This window comes from Equus przewalskii, chromosome 4, assembly GCF_037783145.1.
Source record: "Equus przewalskii isolate Varuska chromosome 4, EquPr2, whole genome shotgun sequence".
NCBI classification, from domain to species: domain Eukaryota; kingdom Metazoa; phylum Chordata; class Mammalia; order Perissodactyla; family Equidae; genus Equus; species Equus przewalskii.
The window spans coordinates 30,391,040-30,414,169 of record NC_091834.1 but is presented as its reverse complement, the minus strand read 5'-3'; the positions used below and the strand labels follow the sequence as shown (position 1 = coordinate 30,414,169).

The following is a 23,130-nucleotide window of genomic DNA, read 5'->3' as shown; positions in this document are numbered from 1 at the left end:
ACTATGCCCATATTACCTCTTTATTTGTTTGACTTCTTCCACTAGAATATAAGCTCCAAAGTAGTAGAGATTTTTGTCCTATTCATTCATTAATCTTCACTTCTGGAATAGAGTCTAGGATTGTATAAGTAATAAACAAACATTAGTCAAGATGAATTAATTAGCAGATGAATGAAGACACAAGAATGGAGGGTTGTGGCTAAGTGAAACACTTTATTTCAACTCTTTCAATTCCTTTCTGCCTTCCATGCAAGACCCACTTCCTCTAAATGGACATCTTTAATCTGAATTCCTGAAGGGTTCACTAATAAAACACGTTTTCAAATGTATCTAAATAGCAGCAGGCACTTCCCTCTCCCTTTTTAACCCCGCTTGGCCACCACCTTCCTCACTTTCCAAAACCTGCAAAAATACGTGTAGCCAAAAGGGGAAATGTAAATGTATGCTTCTCCTGGGACTTAGAAATTTAAAGCTAGTGATAAAATCATCTTTGCTGAGTGATAGCAACACATAGAAAGAAGAAATGTATTTGATACCTAGCTGAAATGCAATACATTTACAAGGGTTAACACTTTTGATCCATGCTTTATCTTCAGAATAGGTCTCAGCAGATGCTTAACTTAGACACTCATATATCTTGTTCCCTACATAGGTATGATTCATGACCCTCTTCATTTTTCACAATAAAATCATCTAAAATAGTTGCTACATAGTTTTTATAAGAATCTTTCCCTTTTATTTACAGACTGCCCGTGTCCAATAATGTCATCAGCCCAACAACTGAGTGGGGTTGTCTTCTCATAAAATGTTATAAATAAATATTGTCAATGCAATTGGTACTTTTAAAGTTGTCGTTTTTTATTTCTGTCTTTATGCTGTGTCTCAGACTTAACAGTATTCTGTGAAAATCTGTACATTCAAACCTTAGATTAATGCACACATTTAACTAACATATGGATCCCAGATTCAATCAGAGCCAAGTCACATGGGGATTTTTTTCCCTTGAAAATAAAACTACATCATCATCCCCAGGCAACAGAGGTTTATAATCTCTCCACATTGTCTGGCTGAATTTAGTAATTTATATAGATATTCTAATGAAGAGAAGAACAAAACAGAATAAAAAAGTATCCAAACAACTTCACTGAAATTACTCTAGAAGCACCACTGCATAAAATTAGATGAGCCAGAATTTCAGATCTATCCTATTTTCTTAATTTGTAAATTAATTTATGACCTATTACATATAAACAATGTGCTTTGGTTGTTAAAAAACTCTAAAATATGATCCTGAAAATCTATTATTCTAAGACTACAGTAATTTATTATCTTTTCAAAAAGATAATATTGAAATTATGATATGTAACTCATTTTTGACTGTCGGACTGTGAACCAAGGTGGACTTTTAAACCTCATCGATACCTATTGTTCTACTGCTCTCAAGTTTTAGTTTATTATTTCCAACTAGATGTACAGATAAACACAATCATAAGGTATTGCTTATGATGATTAAGAATACATAGTAAAGAGAATTAAATCATTCCAGAGGCTTATAAAGAAATTATTAGAACGCTATTAGTGTACCTTCATTCTCTAAGACGGTTTAAGCAAAAAATGCCTGCCAGTGATGACCTATTCCAGTTCAACCATTTTAAATAGAAACTTTGGCTTAAAGCCAAAAAATAAACACCTGCATTTGCTAGTAGATCTATCTTAGGCCAGGTGATGAAAAAATAAAGAAAGAAAAAAAGAAAAGCTTATATTCCATTCAGAAGGTAAAGCTCTGGTTGCACTATTTTTATACTTTCGGAGCCAACAATTAATGATAGAAATAATAGAGTGAGTCCAGATGGGTGGTTTAGTTTCTGCAGCAGGAGTTAAACACCAAATATGTAGTTTGGCTGATAGGAGGTTAAAATTAGCAGCTGAAATTTGTAAGAGAGGAAGTATTGTGTTCAATACATTGACTTTAAATTTTTTAAATGGCATGGCATGGTTTCAGAATTATCCAAAAAGAATGTTAGCATGATGCCTTATCAACCTCCCTCTCATCTATCTCCTTCCTGCTTTCCCTTCCATGCCCATGCTCACAATAAGGTGAAAATGGGCACAGACTCTTATGTCGAAGTTACTTAAAATTCAATGAATTATTTTTATGCTGGAAAGGGAATGTGATAAGAGAAAAGCTTATCAGGGAATTCTAGGGTTTTAGAATTCAGGAATATTGCCATGATTTCCTTACTGTTTTTAGAACCTTGGATCTTTCAAACACTTGGAGAAAGATGCAGACTTTCTACACAGAAAAAAATTATAGGTGCATGCACATACTTCCACATCAAACCCTCCCTTACTCATCTCCATATACTCATACCCTGTGATACAACAAGGGGTGAGCAAAATATGCTCCATGGTAAAAATTCAGCCCACTGGCTGTTTTCATCAATGGAAGTTTTATTGCAACACAGCCTTACTCAGTTCATTATGTATTATTTACAGCTGCTTTCATGCTATAATGGCAAAGTTAAGTAGTCACAATGGAGACTCTATGACCCACAAAGCCTAAAATATTTGCTGTCTAACCATTTAAGGAAAATGTTAGCTAACTATAGAACAAAGGACTCTTCCATATTGGAAAACAGATTTAGAAAGTTTAAATAATTTGTAAGCTACCCTAGAGAATGATCTGACAACATGGTGAACTGAATTAACAAGACCATTTTCGGCTACAAGATCCTAAAATGTTGGATAAAATATAAGAAAATTATAAAATAAGGTGTTGCCTCTGCACCTGGCAGGGAACTGCAAGTGAGACTCCTTCACAGATTCTCATGAGGCTGTCCCTAAGCAATAGGAGACTAGAACTTCTCCACTCACTGACCAAGGAACACTGAGGGATGCTAATCTCCGCTCAGGGCCAAGGTCCTCTAGGAGGGGATGTAGAAGACAAAAACAAAACAAATTGCCACCTGAGAAAGAAATCAGACTTCTAACCTATACTACCAAAAATTCAGAGTCTAAACTTGTATTGCCAAGGCAAGATATTAATATGATCAAATCAACCTGCTATACAGAGAAGTGTTTCCAGAATCGGGGCCTCACATGACTTCCACAAATTAAGCAATATCTCCACTGAAGATTAGTTCACATTACAAAATAAATTTTTAAAATATCCACAATGAGACAGAGTCAGAACATATACCTATAAAGGAGGAACAGCATCCAAGGAACTTGAGAGAGAAAAATCTGAAAAAAACTATAAAATAGGTAAACTTGTAAAGCTATAAAAGAAAATAATTTAAAAAGTTAGACACTAGTGAAATTGGCAACTAACTTTGTAATATAACTATTAGAATTTCCATAAATAAAAATACAGCTATGGTAAGTTAAAAATTCAGCAGCAAATTAAAACAAAAAGCAGACAAAACTGAAGAAATACTTCATGAAGTCTGAAAAGCAAATAAATTAATAGCTCTGAATAAATTGACCTGAACGTAGACCATAGGGAGTTTTTCCCCAGTTTTATTGAGATATAAATGCCATGTAACATGTGTAAGTTTAAGGTATACACAGGTTGATTTGACATACTTATATAGTGCAATATGATTATCACTATAGTATTAGCTGAACTCTCCATCATGTCAAATAATTACCATTTGTAAAAGAAGATACAAAATAAGAAAAAAAAGAGTTTAAGAGCTGTCAAAAACGGAATGAAAAGGTATAATACGAATGTAATAGAAACTAAACAATAAGAAGTTTGAAAGAGGCAATATTAAAAGAGATGGTAACTGATAATATTCCAGAATTGTTGAATGATATTAGTCCTCACATTAAGGAAGCATAATAAGTATAAGTTATTCTCCATATATATAGCTAGCTAGCTATAGATAGACATATATGTATATATCTCTCTATATCTAAACGTGTGTATATGTATATACACACATATACATAAATACATCTCCACATATGTACACATTATAGTAAAACTGTAGAAAATCAAAGCAAAAAGGAATCTTAAAACAAAGAGAAAAGGCAGGCATTATAAAAATGACATTATAAAAATTTAGACCAATGGGAGGAATTCATATTACAATAGAGGCTAGACATTGGAAAACATTTTCCATTTGCTCAGTGATAATAACTAACACTTAGACCTTTATATGGCACTAAGGTATTGTGGATCAGAATTGGCCACCCCAAAATGTGTCTCTTTGCCTTGATTATTTTTAAGAACAAAAGACTCTGAGAGAAACTTTGACATTTCTCCTAAAATAATTTAAGACAAAAAGCCTGTCTCCAGGACAGGTCATCACCATAGATAACTCTGGGTATTGGTAGATTGTGAGGGTCCTTGCTAAGCCCATTCTTATCAAAGTTCTATCTACTAAACATTTGCTTTTCTATTTCCACGTGAATTGGCTTCCTCCCCTTTAAAGCTCCAAACCACTATCCTCAACATCCTCCTTTATCTTTAGCTGAAAATAGTACTTAAACTAGCAGCCTCAGCCATTCTGGCAAGTTGCTCAGTTTTCCTGGGTTTCTCGCATGTATGCATGTCATAAAGCTTTGTTTGATTTTCTCCTGTTGTTCTGTCTCATGTCAATTTAGTTTGTAGACCAGCCAGAAGGACCTAGAGTGAGAAGAGAGATTGTCTTCCTCCCCTGGAACGTCATTCAAGACTAAGGATAAAAAGAACATTTCCAGACAAAAGAATGAATGAGAAAGTTTATGACTTGTAGAAAATATTATACATGGTCTATATTAAGACAAAAACTAAACTCAGAATGAAGGAAAGAGATTTAAGAAGAAATGATGACAGACAAAACAATAAATTTTTTAAAAAGTGAAAATTACTGTGCTGTTTGTAAATAAGCAGTGACTTTAAAGGAATGGTTATCAAAACCAAATGGAATTAAATAGTCTTTGTGGTGGAAGGTAGGAACATGTATTTTTGTTAATTTTAAGAATGACTGTGAAAGGAAATACATAAAAAATATACCTTCCAAAGAGGAATGGATAAAATAGGAACAAAGATAATGGGCAAAGAGGGGTCTGAGCACATATACTGTCTCTTATCCTTCCTGAGACACATTTAAAAATGAGAGTAAGCAAATGTACTTGTCACAGCCAAGAAATTTGTGGTGGTATGAGTGGGTTTGGGCATGGGGACCACAGGTTGGGTAACATATTTAAACCCATTAATGGAAGAATAAGAGATGGTTGACACTTCTTTACTGATGACACAAAGGAGGAAGTGGTGAAAGAAAATATTCAGGAGATCTAGGCAGGTAATGGGCCCGTCTGGCCAGCACAGAATCAGGAAGGCTCCTGGATCCAGGTCTGCAGGAGAGTAAGAAAGGGAAGAAAACTGCAGGGATGAGGGAGTTTAATAGAATGTCCATATACGGAATAACTGGAATAGTTCACTCCCCTCTACTCAGGCTCCTTGTCCTACATCTGGACATTTTAGATCACACAGAGGGCAGAGATGAAGTGGAACAGACTACCCAGGTCAATGGAGAACTATAGGACTCATCAGAAATGCACCAAAATTCCTGAAAGAATTAGGGATCCTAGAGTGATGCTGGTCCCAGAGTTTAAAATACCCTCCCATCTGAACTTTGAGCGACCCTCAGGCTAAATTCAGCATTTGAGTCTGTTCATCCTAGGTAGCTATTAAGCTACCTAGAAATTTCCCTGTCCACATGTTTACATATGAATTTCTTTTCTTATTGGTACACATACGATGAAAATCATCAGCTAAGCAAGGTAAAACCAAGAGGAGCAAACCACAATAAAAAGAATGAAGACAGAACTGCAGGCTTCAAGAGAAAATTTAAACATCTTAAATTTACATCCTCAGAACAACTCAAGAATGCGTTGGTTACATAAAGCCAGAACTTAATGCTATGTAAAATGAACAACAGAAAAAGCGGGGTGGGTGAATAAGAGAGCTTTAAAACTAATCATTTATTAGGTGAGGAAAAAATTTAAAAGATTAGAAAATAAAGTAAGGAAATCTCCTTATTTAGAGTTTAACGACTAGGAGAGATTGGTTTTGGGAGAAAAGAGGCCTAATGCAGCATTCCAATAGTGTCGATACATGAATGACAAGAATTTGAGAAGGAGTGAATAGGAAAAAAATGGAGAAGATGAATAACCACCATAGAAAGGGATGTGATTTATAAAAGCTGGGGGAAAAAGTCACAAATCTTACAATAGAAAAGGCCTGCTAGTGCTCTTGAGAATAGGTGGGAAATATAAATAAATAAATCTTCACCTTGATATGTGACTGAAATTGCAGAGTAGTAAATTTTTAGAGAGAAAATGCAGCTCAACTACATCAGATTTTCATCAATCACCGTGGAATCTTCAAATAAAATTGTGAAATACCCTCAACACTTCAATTATAAAATAAGATTTGAAACCTAAAATTCTATATTTACCAGACTCAGAAATTTTACCTCCCATATGTTTTCTCTCCTCCTTCTATCTTCCACACTCCCTATATCTTCTTTCCTCCTTCCCTCCCTCCCTATCTTCATTTCTTTTTGAGAAATGTTGTTTGAACATATAAACAAGGAAAATATGGGTTAAAAGTAAAAATAAAGGAAGACTACACCAGCAATAGAGAAATTCATCTAGTATTCCAGCAAAATGGAAATGGCAACTTGGTACATGAGCAAAGCAGACCCTGAAAAAACATCCAAATTAGAACATAAGTTGAGTGACATCTAAAACAAAATATTGAAGAAAGGAACTTATTAGATGCAAAGGAATATATGGAATAAATAGCCTGTGCTAAAGAAAGCTCACATTACTTCACTCAGTAAGGACAAAATAAAGGTGATTAGAAATTCTGGGGAAAAAAAAATAAGACATACTTGATTCAAATATAAAATAACCATAAAAAACCACACTAGTAAGTATAAGAAAATAGAATGCATTTCAACAAAATGTAAGTTGCATTGTTAGTAGCTCAGAGCTGACACTGGTTCCTTAGGGAAGGAAGTTTGCCATCAGTATGCTACTAGCTATGCGTGTAGGCTGGTTAAAAGTCAGAAATTTATAGCATTTATTGGTTTTCACATTGGTTGAAGACTTCAATATTCAACAATATAAATTTTACTGAGCTAGACAACAGAAATGCAAAAGCATAACTGCCAGAAAATGATTGGTGGGAAGAAGGAATTATGGAGGGAGAAATTATCTTCATCTATGAGAAGCAAGTCAAGAGGTACTAAGTAAACCAGATGGGACAAGAAATAGAGGTTTTAGTGTATTATTTAACTACACTAAAACAACAAATAAAATTAAAATTAGTAGTAATGAGGGGACAGTGAATTTGATCTAAAGTCTTCACCATCATAACAGTAAGTCAGGAGATAATTTCTAATGATGATAAATAAAGAAAAACAGAATATGTTCTTTAGTCATATGGAGGTAGCAATGAGAAGCTTTGTGGGAAGTGGTACTGGGCTAGGATGGGACTCTGGCATTCAATTATGATTGCTTCATTACCACTTTTTTATACCATGCATATCCACATTGCTATATATTAAATATTAAAAATGAAATAAATCAATGTACTGTGTACATCTGTCCTTCTGAAATTTTAATTATGAGTCTATTACAGATATATTTAAAATATATGCAAAAATTATTTTTATTGACCACATATGATAGCTTTCCTATGTCAATTTAAAAATAAGCCAAACGCAATTTTCAATAGTGAACTTTATCAATTTACCCATATATTGTGCCTGTAATCAAATTTAACATTTATTTTTCATATTAACATAATAGGTAGTGTTCATTTATCTACTACATTTCATTGATCTCAATTTGTCAATGGGTGCTTGACAAAACTTAGCCTACACTGCAATGATATTAGATACAATAATTTCTTAAAGATAATCAATAGGCACTTCTACAAATGCTAAATGATTTCATCTTACTGCATCAATTACAGAGCAATTGATATCAATTCAACTAGGCAGGTCTTCATTGGCTTTATTTCACCCAATATTTGTAATGAATTAACCAGGGATAATTTTCTTGAATATGTAGGCCCACCACTAAACTCACATGCCAAATGTATTAGAACATCATTCTTTTTCCACATCAAAAATTATGAACGTTTAGTATTTGTCATAAACATTCATATAATTTCTAATAAGCTCCAACATGACTTTAGAATAGAAATGAGAAAAGAACTGAGAAGCAGTTTTAGACTGAGAAGCAACTATGGGGAAACTGTGTAAGTAGAGCCAGCTTCACAGGAATGTAACTTGCGCAGTCACACAGAGCCCAGTGCTGAGCATGGCCCCAAACTTGGTTTAATGCTTTGCTGTTGCCATCTTGTAATTGGTAATAATTTTTAACATAGGGCCCCACATTTTCATTTTGCACTTGACTCTGAAATTATGTAGATGGGTCTGTGTATAAAAATTGATTTCAGCCAATAGGTATGCTTAGAGAGAGAACCCAAGTATAGCTTTCTGGAAAAAAAAATCTTAATTATTACTATTATTATTATTACTCTCCTGAAATCTGGAATTTTTCTCTAATTTTTTCTATGATCTTTATTTTTTGGGTCCCAAGAGACTGGCAGCAAAATTGATATGAATAATGACTTTTATTTCTGGTTTTGTACATTTAAAATACATAATTTAGAAAAGGAAATGTTATAGAGGGGTGAAATTTTTTTCTAGGTTCTTTTTTCTGGTATGTTTTAGGGGTTTTTTCCATTCTATTTTAATAAGAGGTCATTATTCAATGCTCTCTTTAGCTCAGATATGGATGTGAGGTCTAAGAAATATATACACAAACAGTTTCCCTTAAGGTTAAAAATGAAAAGCTTCTTGTTTCATGTTTTAGCTCTATTCAGGAAATTTTTACAAACAAATTTAAAAATTAAACATAGATTTGTTATGCAACACCCCTGGTTATGAGGGCTTTAGAAATAATATATCAAAATTAATCTGCTATATTATTCCTTTGCTTTTAGGAAAGGAGAATCTTAGCTCATCTAGAATATAAATATTTTTGTAAACTAATTCAGTCCTAGAGTTCCAGGCTCAAAGGCCAGGGTACATACACATGGTAGTTTTCTATCTCCCTCGGAGAGTAGGGGAGATGAAATTATCCATCTGCAGCCTTGATCTTTCAAGAATGCTAGCAAAAAGTAGTGAATTAGTTGATCATGGTATCCACAGAAAAATTACCAACCCCACAAAGCTTACATTTTAAATAAATGTAGTTATTAGACTTTGAGGACTTTAAGGTTATGTCACTTAAGTTTCTCCCAAGACCAGAATTCTGATTAGCTAACTATTCAAACATTTATAGGGAAGACACATTCCACAGATCATAGCCCGTCCCATAATCCCATATGTGGGCCATCAGGATAAAAATTTTCTTCCTTGTTTTTGGAGGAGCTTTGCTTCTCTGCAATTTACAACTAGTTAACAGATTTGTATGTGTAGGCTAAAAATGCACAGCATGTTTCTAAAGATTTTCTACCTGAAGATGGAAAACTTGTCTCCTAAATCTCCAGCAAATGGCTTAAAAACAGAAGTTAATTTTCCGAAGTTACCTGAACAGGAGTTCTTCCAAAATAGCTGAGATTAAATTTCTAAAATCACTCATGGTAGGAACCCAGGCTTGGGAAATATAAGACAACCAGAAATAATAGGTGGGGGAACTAAAGCATTATTTCTCACTGAGCATGCCCTCCAAGACCCTCTTCACTCTTTGAAATCACACATAGCTTACAGCCATTGGTAGCCAACGCTGAGAATGCTCATTTTACAAAGATGACAATAGAGTATATAAAATTTTCATATAAATAATGTACTAGTGATATAAACCAAAAGGTTATGGTCTGTGTATTAAGAAAAGTCATATTTGAAGAACAATTATTTTTTCCAAGAAAAAGTATTGTGACATGAAAAAGAAGTTATAACATTTGTGGATATTTGGGCTCAGAATAATGCAGCAGAATGAAGACAATAGCTCCAAGCAAAAAAAAAAAAAAAAAAGGCAGCTCTCAGAGGAGATCTTGAGAAGAAAATATGCATTATAGTTAACATATAAAATGCATGTTGCTGCATTTTTTATAACTGTGATGAGAGAGGTATAAATTATTTTGCTACATAGCTCACATAAATCCTTTTAAAAAATAATACTTCTTGTATACATTGCACTTTGCAGCACGTTTTTGCATGGACCCAATGTCTCTATGGATGCTTTGGACATCTCTTACCTTGCAGAACATTTGGTCCTGTCCAAAACATACGGAAGACACTGAGTCCAAGCTAAAAAGTCCTGGATATTTGGTCCTGTCCAAAATGTCCACAAGACATTTGGTTCACTCCAAAAGGTGCCTGACATTTGGTCCTGTCGAAAATGTTCGTCAGCATATTGAGCCCACCCCAGATGTTTTGGACAGGACCAAATATCAAGGATCTCTTGGTGTGAACCCAATGTCTCCATGGACATTTTGGACAGGACCAAAGATGACCAGATATCAAGGACCTTTTGGCATGGACCAAATGTCGGATAGATGTCTTGGACAGGACCAAATCATCCTGCAAATATCAAGGAGCTGTTGGTTTTGACCCAATGTCTGATGGGTGTTTTGGACAGGACAAAATGTCAAGAACCTTTTGGGATGGACCAAATGTCTTCTGGACATTTTGGACAGGATCAAATGTCTGCTAATCCATTCTCATTATACAGAACTTTTTCCCAGTGGATTATAAAATACTGCATACATATCATATTGGGCACCATACAGCTCATTGTTAGAGAAATTACTTAGAACATTACAATGAGAGTAATTTTTAGAGTTGCTTCTACTTTAGCTTATTTATAAATCTTTGAAATAAAGAAAAAGCACTTGTTGTCCTCTAAAATCTATTTAACGTTCTGCTGTAGGTGTCTTGAAATTCTTGAGTTTTAAACAAGGGCCCTGCATTTTCATTTTGCACTGGGTCAAATTATGACAAACACATTATGTAACAAGTCTTGCTTCTTGTTTTTCTTTTGCTTAATACAGAGAATTATTGCTTGTTTGCTTGTTTTTTGTTTTTAGGAGTATTCTATTGCTCTCACAATGAAAAGGTATATGTATATTTATATATATATATATTTCTGTAGTATAGAGATACATATACGTATATATACATATATATATTTCTGTAAACCACTATGACACTGAGAAAACTTTCAATTGTCATGATAATTATTGGGTATCAGTAACTTCTCTGATATTAAAATTAAAAGCCTGACTTACAAAGAAAGAAAAGTGTTAGAGTTTATCATTAGTATCTATTGGTATGAAAATGGAAGAAGAAATTTCTTTTCTCGTTTCTCAGACTTCAATCATCAGAACTTGCTCTCACTTACAATAGCTATGGATTTTAATCCAAAATATATTTCTACGGAAAATTCCATATTTAGCTAGAATGGTATAACTTGTATTAGACTAACTCTCCTGTTAGGAACTAAAACAAGATACATAAAATTTTTTAAAAGGTGTTTAAATGTATCAGAGACAAACAAAGGCAGGCAGGACTTAAGGAGTGTCACTATTAGAGAAATACAGTTAAATGAGCCCAAAATTCTGCACATAATTTCCTCTTGAGATATTTACCGACTCCTAAAGAATACAAGCATTGGGTGAGATGCTGAGAATGTTAAAACAGATCCCCAAAAGGCTATAACACTACTTAGAGTTTCCAGAATATTCACAGTGCTGGAAGACAAAAAATCTGATATCACAGCCTGACAATAATGAGGGGCTATGGTTAAAATTCAGCCTTTCAATTGAGACACTGAAAGAGCTAAAGCCTAGGATTACAGGGGAAAAAACATAGACAAACCTGAGCTGGCATAAGATGATTTGCCTATATTCCATCCGCCTATAAGAAGAAAATTAAATCTAGTATGGAGAAGTAAAATTTCATCTAGAACCTTTGCTATCATTCATGCACATCACATTCAATAAAAATTATCATGAATAAGAGGAAATAAGACCAAACAACAAAAATCAAGAAGACAATAGATAAAGCAATAACCCACAGGTGATCCAGATACCAGTGTTTTCAAAAATGGACTTAGATTACAACTAACGACTATAACAAAATAGATAAATGGAGGGAGAATTTCACCAGGGAATTGGAATCTACAAAAAAGGAAGCAAACGATTCCTAGAAATTAAAAATACAGTAACCACAAGTAGATGTTCAAGAGATAATGGAAGAGAGGTTTAGGGAATTTGAAGACTGATGATGAGAAAATATCCAGGTAGAAATACAAAGAAAACATGGAGATAAAAATTATAGAAAAGTATGAAAGAAACATATGGGATATGGTAGAAAGAATCAAAATGTGCATAATTACAGTTCCAGAAGAATATAAGAAAGAAAGAGAGAAGGAAAAAGAATGAGTGTCTTAATACAAGCTGAAAAATTTCCAAAATTTATGAAACTCACTAGACTACAATTTCAACAAATCAATATGAATGTAGGGTAGTATAAATACAAAGAAAAAAAAGCACAACTAGGCACATAATATTAAAACTTTGAAAACCAAAGTCAAAGATATACTTAAAGCAGTAGAGGAAATAAGACCAATCTCTTTCAAGGGAGTAACTATAAGCTTAAAAACTGACTTTCAACATAAAATTCTATTTTATATTAATTTAACTTAATTTGCTCAAGATTTTCTTATATGATAGTTGTCAGCTGCAGTTATACAACAGTAGTTAAAAAACTGACAAACAGGAAAGAGGATAGAGAGTGATAGGAAGGTTGTTATTTAAGCAGTTTGAGAAAAGGTTTGACAAGGAAGCCATGTGGACATCTGGGGGAAGAGTTTTCCAGGCCAAAGAATAGCCTGTGCAAAGGACGCGAGTTGGGAGCAAGCTGGGTGTGTGATCAAGGAAGACTAAGAAAGCCTAGGTGGTCAGGGCCAAATAAGCAGGTGCTAAGTGTAAGAAGGGACAAATTCATTAAGGTCTCACTAGACTATATTAAGAACCTGTTTTTTCACTAGAACGAGATGCAAAGCCATTGGATAGATTGAGCTGAGGAGTTATAAGATCTGACAATATTTTCATAAAATCCTTCAGGTTGTTACATTGATGATAGACTATGAGGGAAGTGCAGAAGATGAGAGACTTGTTTGAAGATATATTTTCTACTATCTTCTGACTTCCAGAGTAACTGCTGTGAGGTCTGCTATCAATTAACTGCCATTTCTTTGAGATAACCTGTCCCTTTTTACTGACTTCTTTACAAATTAGAATGGCTAATAGAAAAAGGAAGAAAACTGTATGGTTTGGAGAGAGTATAGAGCTTACTGGAACTCACATACTGCTGGTTGGAAAGTAAATTGGGCGAACCACTTTAGAAAGTTGTTTGGTGGTATCTATCAGAGCTGCACATATGCATTCCCTATGACTTAGCAGTCCCCCTCCTGAATATATACATAACATAGATGTGTAGAAGACATGCACAAAAATATTCATAGCAGCACAATGCTAAATAGACCCAAACTGGAAACTACCCGATCCACAAGGGAATGCATAAAAACATTTTGGTATGTTCATACAATGGAAAATAATGCAGCAATGAGAATGAATGAAGCGTAACTATATGTACCAATATATATGAATCTCACAAGTATAATGTTGTTTGTTTGAAATACCTCCTTTATATTTTCAATACTCCCTACTTTCTTGCACACAAGATGTTCTAGACTCATCTTGCACTTTCCTTGTCTTGCAATCAATCATTTCTTTAAGAAGACTTGATTCCTTTTATTTGAGAATGGATTTAGAAATCATTACCAAGAAGTTGGTGCACTCAATTCTCCTTGTCTCATTGTTCCCAGAGTCTCTCAGAAGACAGACCTAGGAAATAACAATGAATTCTTACTGATACTACCCATACCAAACCAACACCTCAGCATTTATTCTAGCTTTCCCTTTCTTTGTGTCTAACTACATTCGCCAACAAGAAGAACCTTGACTTTCATCAACAATATAATTTATTTACTCAATCTTCAAATATGCATAGTCTCAGAATTATTAAACCATATACCTCAAATAAATAAAAATACTCACACAAATTAAATAACTAGATTATAATAATTGCATATAGTTCTTTTTTATTTAATCTTTATAGATAGTCAAAAGACAGTAATTTCTCAGGTCAGTTATTTTCTTCATTACCCCTATTAATGTGGGTTATTAACATCTTTTTTTATCAGTTGGGCTTTTAGCATTAAAAGTGTTCCTCTTCAAATTTAACAACTGTTAACACTGTGAGCTTAAAATTATACTTAGTCTGATAATAGAATTACTACCTGTACTTTCTTATTGTTTCTATTTACCTAGTATACCTTTGGCCATCCCTTAAAAATTTGCCTCTGTAAATCACTGTTTTAAGTCTGCCTTTTGAATATAACATAACTGGGTCTTGTTTTGTGAACAAATTGAATATCCTTTTTCCTCTTACTAGGTGAACTAAGCCTATTCACATTTATTGTTATACCAAATTATGTTTTGTTCTCATTTCTATCATAATATCTTACAATTATATGCTTTATGTTGTAATTTTATGCTTCTTTCTATATAGGATGTGATCTTATTTTCTTTAACTGAAAAATGTATTTTGGAAGGTTTGTATTTTTATTTTAGCTATTATCTTTGTACTCAGACCTTAGTTCCCAGTTTTCATACTTAAACTTTTATTACCTGGTTTGTCAGTTTTTCACGGTATCCTTTACTCCCTATCTACTGTCTATGGAAGTATCAATGAGTACGTCTTAAACTAATACAATGTTATATGTCATTTTAAAGAAAAGAATCAATATGCACATTCAAATACCCTCTTTATATCTCCATTTCCTTCCATTAAAAAATTGTACTTTGTTATCACATACGGAATTTCTACATTAGTAGTCCACCTCATCCACACTTTTGTTTTAGCATTAAATTTAAATTGCGTATTTTATTATTTATTTATTTAATTATTTTTTATTCCAGTAACGTTGGATTATAAAATTATATAGCTTTCAGATGTTCATCATAATATATTTCAAATTCTGTGTAGATTACATCATGTTCATCACCCAAAAACTATTTATAGTCCATCACCACACATGTGTGCCTAATCACCCCTTTTGCTCTCCCCCGTCCCTGCTTTCCCTATGGTAAACACCAATCCAATCTCTGTTGCTATGTGTTTGTTTGTCGTTGTTTTTATCTTCTACTTATGAGTGTCTGACTTTCTCCCTCTGACTTATTTCACTTAGCATAATACCCTCAAGGTCCATCCATGTTGTCACAAATGGCCAGATTTCATCATTTCTTATGGCTGAGTAGTATTCCATTATGTATATATACCACATCTTCTTTATCGGTTCGTCCCTTGCTGGGCACCTAGGTTGCTTCCAAGTCTTGGCTATTGTGAATAATGCTGCAATGAACATAGGGGTGCAGGTATCTTTATGCATTTTATTTTCAAGTTCACTGGATAAATACCCAGCAGTGGAATAGCTGGATCATATGTGCACTCTTTGACATTGCTCTTAGAAGCATATTTTCAAGTACCATGTCTGCCCGGGCAAGGGAAACAAAAGAAAAAATGAACAAATGGCACTACATCAAACTAAAAAGCTTCTGCACAGCAAAGGAAACCATCAACAAAATGAAAAGACAATCTAACAATTAGGAGAAGATATTTGCAAACCATATATCAGATAAGGGGTTAATATCCAAAATATACAAAGAAGTCATACAGCTCAACAACAAAAACAACAACAATCCAATTATAATATGGGCAAAAGATCTGAACAGAGATTTGTCCAAAGAAGATATATGTATGGCCAACAGGCATATGAAAACACGTTCAACATCATTAGCGATCAGGGAAATGCAAATCAAAACTACAATGAAATATCACCTCACTCTGGTCAGAATGGCTATAATTAACAAGACAGGAAACAACAAGTGTTGGAGATGATGTGGGGAGAAGGGAACCCTTGTACACTGCTGGTGGGAGTGCAAACTGGTGCAGCCACTATGGAAAGCAGTTGGGGTATCCTCAGAAAATTAAGAATAGATCTACCATATGATAAATTATGTATTTTAAACTGCTCAGTATCAGTCTTTTTTTCTGAATTTTCCACAGGAATTTCTTGTTTTAATGGAGCTCATTCTAGTTTCCCTACGAAGGTCTCATTAATAGAGAATTCCCTAAATTCTCATGTGTTTAAAATATTTTCTCTAACCTTTATATTTAAGGAATGCTTAACTAGTCATAAAATCCTTTGTTCACACTGTCTTTTACTGATTTTTTGCATATCCTACTCCATTATGGTCTTGTTCTGAGTGCTGCTTTTAAAAAATTGAATGCCAGTCTAATTCTTTTTGCCTTGTAACTTATTTGTACTTTTTGGTTAAAGAACTTCAATATTTTTAATGTCTATTATTCAAAGTTTAGTAGTTTTACTAGGATACTTCTAAGAGCTAATTATTCTGAGTTGATTTTCTCTTGTTTGCCCTTTCAATTTGTAGATTCAGGTCTTCATCTATTTTTAGAAAGATATCTGGGATTATAGTTTAAAATATTGTTTATATTCCATTATTTTTTCCCCAAGGGGTACCTCTCCTTTCCTTTTTCATTTTTTTCTCAGATGCTGTGTGTTTCAAAGACAGCCACATCTCATAGTGAGAAGTACGTTTTTTTCTGTGAAATCATGCTGTGATAATTCAGGACACTTTAAAAAGTATTTTTACAATTATAGTTGTACTCTTAAGGGCAGTAGTTTTAGAATAACTTCAAGTCCGTTGCTTGCTCCTCTCTTCTCTCTTTCCAGCACCCCTCTCTTGCTCTCACTTCCCTTCCTCCTCCCTCCTTCTTCTCTTTCTTGCTGCATGCTCTTTTCAAGCAAGGCTTGCAGCAGGGCAGGAGCAAGATACAGTGTGCACTGGGATCTGGGGACTTCCCTTCTTTTTTGCTCACCTTTTATTTTAATTTTAATGTTTGAGCAGTCTCGATTTTCAACTTATGCTGAAAGTATGTGAAAGTATTGGTGCATCTTTCGTCTTTTCTTTGTCTTGTTCTATTTTGTTTTAGGAGGAAATATTGGGAGGTGGGGACCTAGGTAGCTGCCACTGGCTTATCTACTTGGAAGTGTCTTAATATATTTTGTGATACAAAAGCAAATCTATACACAGTTTCTTTTTCTCTCTTTTGTACAAAGATTAAATCACTTTATGCATTCTATTACTTCTTTTTTGAAATTATACATTTATCTTGAAAAGTATTTCCACAGCAGCGTAGACATATTGTTTATCACATATGCAAGCTAATGTATATGTTGCTAAAATTTTTCACATGCTGCTAAATTAAACAGTTAAGAGAAAAAAAAATAGGATTAAGAACAGTACACTCATTGTCAATGGAATTTATAGCCAGAATACTAGCTACAACAATTCCTAAGGAAAAATACTAGTACAGTTAAAGACATGGCAGATCATCAAGCAATGGAGCACTATAACAAATATATGCTCTTACCTAAAACAAAAAAATTGTAAAGATAGCTCAGTAGAAAGGGATGTATGGAAGAGTTTGAGCTGCTGAGCTGTGGGAAGATTAGAGAAGACAACACCCCATAGCACTTCCATGTTAAAGCTTGTGGCAAAAAGGAAGAATGTAGACTGAATTTACAACATGTATGTACAGTACTTCTGTGGCTCATTGCTTTCAGCTGACACAGTACATTGCATTCAACTGCTGGTCCTTGGCACAAAATATTATAATGCTGGGACAATTCTCATATAAATCAACACACAGTCCATCTTATAGTGATATCATTCTTCTATTTACCAATCATATATGACCTTATTTCTATTTCATAAAGAGACTGCATTCAGTTGTGCCTCTCTCTCTCTCACACACACACACAGACACTTAAACCTTAAATAGAACTTTGAAAAACTACCCTGTGTCAGGTATCCTCACCCTCGCTTGTAAAAGTGCCTGATGTCACAAATTCCAAAGGTTCTTACTTCATTGAAATAGTTGTTTCTTAGATTTCCTCATTTCTGACCCTGGATTCAGTTTTCTGGTTGCATTAACATGCTTTCCGTCTTCTTAAAGTGAATGGTTATTTATCATCTCCCCAATTTTCTTTGATTGTCGTAGGTTTATACCTTTTGTTTGAAGCCTACCAATGACATTTTAATTTATAAAATCCCTCTATTGATTATATAAAACCCCTTAAATATTAAGTGTGTAATTATTTTTATGATTAACAAAACTATCAATAGAAAGAAAAAAATTTATCTTCCCTATAAGGCTATTAGATTATATATTCTCCTAAAAAGAAACAATTTTCAACTGCCAAAACAGAAATTGCAATGTAACATTTTGGTTAACAATGTGAGATTTTTAGTGGAACCACCTAGATTTCAATTTCAGCTTTGGCCTTTACCAGCTATGTAACTTTCAACAGGTAGCTTACCCTTTCTGATCATTAGTACATGTACATCACATAGGCTATTGGGTAAATTAAATATGAGTAGAGATGTGACAGGACTTCATATTTGCTACATTTATAAGTGCACTACAGAGATGATACATTCAATATCTTAGTGAGTCATTTACTCCTTTTGTCTAACGTTATAGGGTGGGTGTTAGGGTGACTAGACAGTTGACTAAAAAATAACCCTGATGAGATAAATGGGATGGAGTTGATCCTACCATAGGTCATTGCTGGAGAACATACTCATTTTTGGTTTTTGCTGTGAAGCTCTAGCCTTGGAGGAAAGGTAAGCACGCTTACCATCTTGCAGAGTCAATTGTAGCTGTCTTAGGTGGTGATGAATGCATTCTATCATGTAGTAAAAAAGCTGAGTGTGAATAAAACTAATGAAAGTGGCATCACAACTTTATGGAAGAATTTTACAAACATTACCTATGTGCTTCTGAATATACTATATAACCTAGAATTCTTTAATAATGTTGGCCAACCACTAACCTAACATCATATTTAGGAAATTGAGGACAGCTCTGAGAGGTAAAGGATTTCTTGAGTAAGCAACACTGTCTGTCACTTCATAGGATTGCTTTTCTCTTGAGACTAATATTGAGATTATTGATTTTGTTTAGTCAGCCTCGTGGTTCAAGGTTTCTTCTTATCAGCACACTTTCATATGATTCTTTAACACAGGACTAAGGATTACAGAGTACTGCCTAATTTATTTTTTTAAAAAGATATTTCAATGAGATGCTGACTTTAGTTCTTTTGAGGGAAAGATTGAAATTTCCTACAACTTCATCGTCAGCAGTAATAGCCAAACTTGAAAACCTTGAGCATCATGTCTTAAACTGCTTTCACATCATTATCCATTTGTCCCAAAGGGTCTTGATTTTTAGTATTGATTTTTCAAGTAAACGATTTCTCTTCACATTAATATTTCCACAAAAATGTTCTATACATCATAAGTGATAAGACTCCTACTTCATAATGCTAAGGGTAAACTTGCAAGCCTGATTCTATTTATATTCATAAAATTCTTTTCAGAATGGCTGGACTACCTAGTTATTTTTGTGTGTGTGCTCATGAGACCTCAATATACACGTTCAATGATGTACTTGTAGTAATGCTAAGAAAAATTGCTAAAATTAGGGGTTTTATTAACACCTGGTATTTCAGATTGATTAAAAATATGTATATTTTAATACAGTTTAGTCAAATTATATTATTTCCCAGTATAATATATAAATATTATACTGGCTTTTCTGTAAATATATGTCTTCCTAAAAATATAAAAGTTAGACATGTTTAATTCTATATAAATCTTACGTCTCATATCTTGTAGGTAGGTTAGATACATTTGAGATACGGAATGCAAATATAGATAAGCCATTTGTATTCACTTTTATTCATTCAGCATATATTTTCTAAGTGTATCCTCTATACCAGTCATGCTTCTAGGCCCTGTGGATGCAGCACAGGAAAATAAATTAAGAAATGTGTAACAAACATGGAGCTTGCATTTTAGGGGTGGTGGGAGAGAGACAAGTTACACACTCACACACACACACACACATGCTATAATTAAGAAAACTGGAATAGACAAGAAACGTGTAAGTAAAAGACAGGTGACTAAACAAAATGTTCTTCAAAAAGAACAATTGAAAGTCAACGGTGGAAGTCTTAAGCATAAGTGTTCATGCATGAACTAACATTAGAGTAATCTGTGTATAAGCTCCATCTTTTTAAAGTGGTTTTCTTTATTTTTTACTAATAATTTCACAGTGACTTAAAGTTAACATAGAGTTCTGATGTAAAATAGATACTCCAGTTGTCTTAATCGATAAAAATGTATAATAGTAGATCCCCTGTTGAATTTCAACATCCTACATTTCAAATATTTAATTAGAAGAATGTTCAATGATTTTAAGAAAGTTAAAAAGTATATGCATGTACACACAAGTAAGCGTAGGTGTATGTGTGCATGTGTGTGTGTGCGTAAGGGTTATATGGAAAACAAGGAACATCCTCGAATGTATTCACCTTGTTTCTCAAAACAGCTTGGGTATAAATTGTGTCTCCTGATGAACACATTTCTGTGCGATCCTTTTTTCTTATCAATATAACAACATTTGTTCTGTCACCATGACCTCGGCGTATCTACCAGATACTAATATTCTTTACAAAATGTATCTATCTATTCACCCAAATATCAAGCACCTGCTAAATAAAACTAGATTAAAAAATTAGTTAATTCATGCTAATTTTCATTATTAATAAGTTACTAGGTTTGACGATCCTGGTAACAGAGTAAATCAATTCTATTTTAACAAGAGTTTTGGAAAAGGTAACAATTTAACCCAAATGAAAAATATTTAAATGCTGAAATATCAGATATGTGATATGTCAATAAACAAGTATTTTGTACAGATGAGATTTTTCCTTGTTTACCTCCTGGTAAGGTTAATCATGATAACCAAATACAATGTTTAATAGCAGATATCTTTGTATGTTTTATTTCAAGAGTATACACCACACACACAAAACACACACGAAATAATGGCAATAAATATGTAAGAAAAAGTTTTAGGTTTTCCTAACCTAAGATTTACCTGCTTGCCTTTTGAGAGATAGAGACTGCCTCAGAGAAGATACCGGCTTTAAGAGTCAGGGCAAGTGCTGTTGAGTTCAACCAGATTTGCTTTTAAAACAAAGTCTAAGTACCTCTATATACTGATAATAATAATTTCCAGTAAACAACAACTGTCGTATATTTTGTAAATGTCAAGATTATTTGGCCCAGGTAGACAACAGCATGAGACTATAGGAACATTTCTACCAAAAATACAATGCTTCAAAGACAGATAGAAAATATGTAAGAGAATTGCTCTGGATAAGATCTTATAAAAAAACAAAATGAAAGTCATTCCTCTGGTACAGGCATTATTTCATTAATTTAGATAAAAGAATCTCTGCCCTGCTGTACCTTTTTGTAAACAAAATTTTGGCTTGCACATATACTCAGAAAATAGCCCTAAAAGTCATTCTTTGCTGACAAAGGGACGCTACATGGTACTATCTACTATTACTAGATTGGCATTTGATACCAGTAACTACCTCTTTCTCCATGACGTCTCTGAGTACCGAGGGGACTTGTTTTACATCTTTGTGTTTTATAGATACAGGTGAAGTCCTTTTTTCCCAAGTCAAATATAAACAGTCTTGAATTGGTGTTTACAATTCTCATGCAAGGATTTTATACTTCTACTCCAATATATTTATCCATAAAAAATATATGTATTGTCATGTGTATTCTAAAAATTTGTATTAATGAAACGATACTTTTCTAACTTGATCTTTTTAATGTTCTACTGTAGAAATGTTGACATGCTGACACGTGTAGATGTTGATTATATTCTACTGTATGAATTAATTTTATTTAGCCACGGATGATTAAACAATTCCATTTTTAGATAAACTACATATATAAGCATTCCAGGACTGAGCCCCCAGCCCCATGCCACAGCCAAGACCTCCGTCACACGAAGTCGGGGCTGGGACCCCACTCCCTAACGACAGGAGGCGGCAGTGAGCATTGCTAGAGCCAAGCTGCGGGGAGAGCAGGTCTCCGCTGAGCCCTTGGATTCGGCCCCTTCATTTCCAACATGGAGAATATGTACATTGATTCTCTGAATCCTGAAAATCTATTACAACGGCCCTATGATAAAAACCGCTAGATCAGGGCCTGCAGGTTTCCTTATCATCTTGTTAAGTGCAGAAAGAATCATCCTGATGTCCCAAACAAATTCATTACTTGGTCCTTTCAGTGCTTGCCACCAAGTTCCTCGGGCTGAAATCAGTCATCGTATCTCAAGCTGTGAGGACAAAAGTTGTATTGAGCAAGATGTTGTCAAGCAAACCAGGAACCTTGGACAAGAGACTGGCTGAGAGCACATACCAGTGGCCTCCTTGTGATGAAGACTGGGATGAAGATTTGTGGGAACAGACCACCACCCCATTTGTCTGGGGCACAACCAACGACTTGGCAACAACAGCCCTGTAAGCAACGTATTGTGGAACATAAGAGTAACGTGGCTTCAGGCATGCACATTCCCAAGTCTCTGCAGAATGTTCTGCCATGGAAAAATCAGTGGAAATACACAGTAACTGAACATCTCTCTCACCAAATGCCACAGGCTAGAAGACTTGCTTCTTCCTGCTACCACTTTTCTCCTAATGTAGTTGTAGAAAGATAAAATGCCTGTGACTTTAAAACTAAATACCTTTTTTTCTACCCACTTTGAGTCCTCCCTCATTTAATGCAAGAAAGAATCTTCATACTCAGAAGAACTCTTTCAAATAAACCATTGATGTAGATTTAAAAAAAAAAAGAGTTCCAGTACTTCATGCAATTCATCTTATCACATTATTTCTCAAGGTGAAGTAAGAGAGAAAAGAGGTGAAATGATTACCACTTCTTTTTACTGTCTGATTTACTCTTAAATAGAAAGCACTTTTTTACTAGCATCTGTATGGCTATTTTTATGTAAGGATAGTTACTATATGAAT

General features: G+C 34.1%; 1 pseudogene; it reads left to right on the top strand.

Moving 5' to 3' along the window:
* The first annotated feature begins 22,226 nt into the window (after positions 1–22,226).
* On the top strand, positions 22,227–22,817 carry LOC103543991 (gametocyte-specific factor 1 pseudogene; annotated as a pseudogene).
* Positions 22,818–23,130: the final 313 nt, after the last annotated feature.